Source organism: Lepidochelys kempii, chromosome 1, assembly GCF_965140265.1.
Source record: "Lepidochelys kempii isolate rLepKem1 chromosome 1, rLepKem1.hap2, whole genome shotgun sequence".
Lineage (NCBI taxonomy): Eukaryota > Metazoa > Chordata > Testudines > Cheloniidae > Lepidochelys > Lepidochelys kempii.
Window position 1 is genome coordinate 80393745 of NC_133256.1, and position 5849 is coordinate 80399593.

The window sequence follows — 5849 nt, forward strand, 5'->3', positions numbered from 1 at the left end:
AAAACTTCCTGGATTACCTGTGCACCTCTGTATTGCTCTCCCAGCAGATATCAGGGAATTGAAGTCTCCCATGAGAATTAGGGCCTGCGATCTAGTAACTTCCATTAGTTGCCGGAAGAAAGCCTCGTCCACCTCATCCCCCTGGTCTGGTGGTCTATAGCAGACTCCCACCACAACATCACCCTTGTTGCTCACACTTCTAAACTTAATCCAGAGACTCTCAGGTTTTTCTGTAGTTTCATACCGGAGCTCTGAGCAGTCATACTGCTCTCTTACATACAGGGCAACTCCCCCACCTTTTCTGCCCTGCCTGTCCTTCCTGAACAGTTTATATCCATCCATGACAGTACTCCAGTCATGTGAGTTATCCCACCAACTCTCTGTTATTCCAATCACATCATAATTCCTTGACTGTGCCAAGACTTCCAGTTCTCCCTGCTTGTTTCCCAGGCTTCGTGCATTTGTGTATAGGCACTTGAGATAACTTGCTGATCGTCTCGCTTTCTCAGTATGAGGCAGGAGCTATCCCCTCTTGCGCTCTCCTGCTCATGCTTCCTCCTAGTATCCCACTTTCCCACTTACCTCAGGGCTTTGGTCTCCTTCCCCCAGTGAACCTAGTTTAAAGCCCTCCTCATTAGGTTAGCCAGCCTGCTTGCGAAGATGCTCTTCCCTCTCTTCATTAGGTGGAGCCTGACTCTGCCTAGCACTCCTCCTTCTTGGAACACCATCCCGTGGTCAAAGAATCCAAAGCCTTCTCTCCAACACCACCTGCATAGCCGTTCGTTGACTTCCACAATTCGATGGTCTCTACCCAGGCCTTTTCCTTCCACGGGGAGGATGAACGAGAACACCACTTGCACCTCAAACTCCTTTATCCTTCTTCCCAGAGCCACGTAGTCTGCAGTGATCCCCTCAAGGTCATTCTTGGCAGTATCATTGGTGTCCATGTGGAGAAGCAGGAAGGGGTAGCGATCTGAGGGCTTGATGAGTCTCGGCAGTCTCTCCGTCACATCGTGTATCCTAGCTCCTGGCAAGCAGGAGACTTCTCGGTTTTCCCAGTCGGGGCAGCAGATAGATGACTCAGTCCCCCTGAGGAGAGAGTCCCCGACCAACACCACCCGCCTCCTTCTCTTGGGAGCGGTGGTCGTGGAACCCCCATCCCTAGGACAGTGCATTTCATGCCTTCCAATCGGTGGAGTCTCCTTCTGTTCCCTTCCCTCAGATGTATCATCTAGTCCACTCTCCGCATTAGTACCTGTAGAGAGACCATGAAAATGGTTGCTTACCTGTATCTGCATTGCTGGTACATGGACGCTCCCCTTTCTTCTTCTGGAGGTCACATGCTGCCAAATTTCTTCACTGTCCTCCTGTCCCCGCAGTGCAGCCTGCTCTGAATCTTCAGAACATTGTGTCCGTTGAAGCATATCCTGATGTCTGTCCAGGAAATCTTCAGTTTCTCTTATGCAATGCAGGGTCGATACTTGTTTCTCCAGACCTTGAAGCTTCTCGTCCAATATGGAGACCAGCTTGCACTTTGTACAGACAAAGTCGCTTCTGTCCTGTGGAAGAAAGACAAACATGGCACATCCAGTACAGGTCACAACAGCTGAACACTCCCCATCCATATTACCATCCTACTATGAGCTTCCTCAGGAGTTGTAGTGACTACTCAGAGAAGCCGGCAAGATGTAAGCCTCAGTGGGCTCTCCCCAGGCAAACTCCCTCTGTTAGCCTCTCTGCTGTTCGCTGCTCAGCTGGTTCGCAGCTGACTGGCTTTTTATAACAGTCAGGCCCACTCAAGGCTCACCTGGAACAAAGCACTCCCAATTCACACTTTTCAAACAACCAGTCAAGCACACGGTCAAACTGTCCCCACAACAGACACTCAGATACTTACCAACACAGCCTCCCTAATGCAGCCCTCCTCTCAGGCAGATCCCAGGCACTTCTTCACAGTGTGGTTGGTAGGATATTGAGATCTGGCAGCTCTGATCTTGAGGCTGTGTCCTGGAGTTGGTTCCCAAGCACTTCCTTTTGGACCCTAGTTTATATAGTGAAACTTAAGTCTTCCTTAGCTGTACCTTAACAAATCATTTTACTAAAATATTACTAAACAATTTTCTAACCAATCCTAACAGACTGTAAAACAATCCTTTAACCAATTATACCCCATCACCTTAATTGATTTACATCAGCAAAATTAATTATGTAACAGACAGAAAGAATCAAGAACCAGACAGAGACCATACAGATAAACAATAGAGAAGTGGGGACCACAAAGACAAAACAATAAAGAAATGAGGATTTCACAACACAACTATTGATAAGTGATTTCTTGCCAGACAGAATGCTATCAAACTAAGTTTTCTTTAATCATCTTAAGATCTGTTTCTTTATCTGGTGATGATGGATGCTATTAGGACAGGATCATCTTCTTAACAGCCTGATATTACATTGTTTTAATGTAATTTAAATGGAATGTGAGGTTTTGACTTTCTACTTCTTGGCTAATGGCTGCTGCTCTCCTAATATGGTTGCAGACAAAGGCCTTAGGCCTTGTATGGTTGATTCCTTGTTTACAATTGTATTATGGGACCTATCAGGTAGGCAGTTTTTAAGCCATTTCATGTGTGCCATGTTAATTATGTATCTGTGGTGTCAATTTAAATGCCATACTGAAGTCTAACTGTATTTTAGCTACGCTATTGCTTTTATCAACCAAACTTGTAATCTCATTAAAAAAATTAAATTAGTTTGACAGGTTCTATTTGCCATAAACCCATGTTGATTGGCATTCTATATTACTCTCCTTCAGTTCTTTATTAATCAAGTCCCATATCAGCCATTCCATTACCTTGTCCAGGCTCAATATAAGACTGACTATAATTACCTGGTTCATTCTTTTTACACTGTTGGCACAAATTAACTTTCTTCCAGTCTCCTGGAACTTCCTTAGTTTTCCAAGACTTACTGACATTCAACATTAATGGTCCAGTGAACTCCTCAGCCATCTCTTTTAAAACTCTTGGATGCAAGTTAACTGGACCTGCTGATTTTAAAATGTCTGACTTTAGTAGCTTCTGATTAACATCCTCCAGAGATACTAGTGGAGTGGAAAGAGCATTGTCACCATCATATGAATGACTACATCATCTGTTCTTTCACAAATACAGAACAGATTTATTGAACACTTCTGCCTTTTCTGCACTATTATGGATAATTCCACCATTTCCATCTAGTAATGGACCAATACCATTGTTAGGATTCTTTTTGTTCCTAATATACTTGAAAATGCCTTCTTATTGCTCTTAACTGTGCTGGCCATAGATTTCTCCTTGTGCCCCTTTGCTTCTCTTATCTATTTTCTACCATTGCTAGATTCTGATTTATATTAATTACTATTAACTTCTACTTTCTTCCACTTGTTATATATATATTTTTATAGCTAGCTTCACTCCCCTTTTAAATCACGTCATTTTTAAACCAGTATGGCCTTCTTCCTTGACTGTAGAATTGTGGCTTTTGGGGCGCCTAGCAAAGTAGTCTTAAACAATTCCCAATAATATGCTTATACAGTTTTACAGCAAGAAAAGGACATCCAACCTAACATACTATGTTCTTTGGGGTTTTATTCAATCACAGTATCCTGTTTTTTCACCTTGTCCTTCAATCTTTTCCTTCTCAGGAAACAAATCTACTATAGGGACTGATGTGGTGTGTGAATTATTCAGATGTTCCTTGTGTGACACTGCACCCCATATTCTTCACAGTGATATCATGATATGATTATGACATAGTTATGATGTATTTTATGCAAGATAGGTCATGTGAGATGATATTGAAAAGATTATGATTTACTGAATATGATATCCTATTTGTATGCATATATCATTTTTGTATCTGAAGTTAGGAATATTGACTATGTATCTGTATTACAAATGTGTTTATACATGAGGCACGCCCACCAAACAAGATGCTTTCATTCTGAAAATCTGGGTAGGGAAGGGCCATTAGAGAAAACAATAGACCTTAGAAGAAGCTTATCTCCTACCTGGGGGCCTTTCTGAGGAGGCTACAAACAGCCTCTGAGTAATGGCTGCTGTGACACTACAAAGACATGTGACCAGGTCACCTGGTGCTGGACTCCATCTTGAGATATCAATATTTTTCCACTGACTGGCATGGGAACCAAGCTTTGAAACAAAGGGTTCCTGCCATATGCAAAAGCTATATAAGGCAGGGGAGTGACATCATCTTGGTTCTTCACTGACTCCCCACCCAAAGAGACTCCTGGAAGCACCTGTGGAACAAAGACAGAATTGGGGGAAATGCTAGACCCAGGCTAAAGGTATTTTGAGCCTATGAATGGAACACCTGGGGATTCCAAGCTGTAAGCAAGTGCAGCTTGCCCCTTAAGAATCTGCAGCCTGCTTGTATCATCACTTAGGGTGAGACTTTGCTATTCATATCTGATCTATACAGTATATTAAGCTTAGTCTCTGTGTTTTGTTTATTTGCTAGGTAAACTGCTTTGATCTGTTTGCTATTCCTTATAATCACTTAAAATCTATCTTTTGTAGTTAAGAAATTTGTTTTTGTTTTGTCTAAAACCAGTGTGTGGGAGTCATAACTTGGGATAAAAAGCTGTTGTATATTCCTCTTCACATTGAGGGAGGAGGCACATTTCATTACGCTGTGCAGTTCTCTGTGCAGCACAAGAAGGTATAATTTTGGGTTTACCTTCCAGAGAGGGTGCGTGCCTGAGTAGTTGGGAAGTTCCCTAGCTGGAGCCTTCCCATGCAGGGCTGATCACAGTGTCTGCATGTAACTGCAGCTGGGTGTATCCCTGCCTGTATGTGTGATGGTGAAAATGCAGGCTGGAACCTGGAGAGAGTTTGTCACAGCAATAGAGTGTAAAGGGAGCCCAACCTGGTGGGTTGGGGTGGGGAGGCTCAGTGGTAACCCAGTTCCAGATGGCACCCCAGAAGGAACTCGTCACATCTTGATGCATCATGTGGCCAATGCTAAATACAGGGTTCTTTTTCACAGTCTAAGTTTTAATTTCTAAATACAAGAAGGTTAGTTAGCATTCAATTCTATTACCCTAAATTCACAGGAAAACTGCAAATTATAAAACTAGGTATATTTATCTGAATGGAGGAGGTGCTGACATAGTTGCTATCAAAATTGTTCTCAGCTTAATAACAAATATGTTGATTTTATTAAATCAGCTTCCCTAACCAAACACAGACAAAGAAATAAAAAGGAAGACAGAAAAGGAGAAAACAGGGAAGAAAAACTATCACTGTGAGTTGTATGTAGTGATATTTTACATCATGATGAAGCAGGGAGCATGTCTTTTGGTTAAGCAGAGGCTGTGGTGTAGGGTTAAGTCAGGCTGAAATCTGGTTTAAAGGCAAAATGCATGGGCTTTAAATCTCTCTTTTTAAGTCTCTCTCTCCAGAGGTAGGCTGTATGGGTTGGTTCATTGTCATGACAGATCATGCATAATCTTAAACATGGATACTCTAACAGTATCATGTCATTAATGATAAGCTGTAACCCCATCTGTCCCCAGAACGCACACCTGGCTGATTGTGTTCTTTACTTTTCATGCATATGTGATACAGGCTCTGTGGGTCAAATTATACCCTCATTTACAGGTGTACATGAAGGAAAATGCAGCTGCACAAGTGGCCCTGAGAGCGTAATTTGGCTTGTACAGTCTTTATTATTGGTGATGATGATGATGCATGAGAAGGAAACATCCCTCTGTGAATTTTAGAATTTTGGTTTTCAGTTATAGCATTTAGGGGGCGGGTGGGAGGCTAAAGAAATTATTTTAAAAT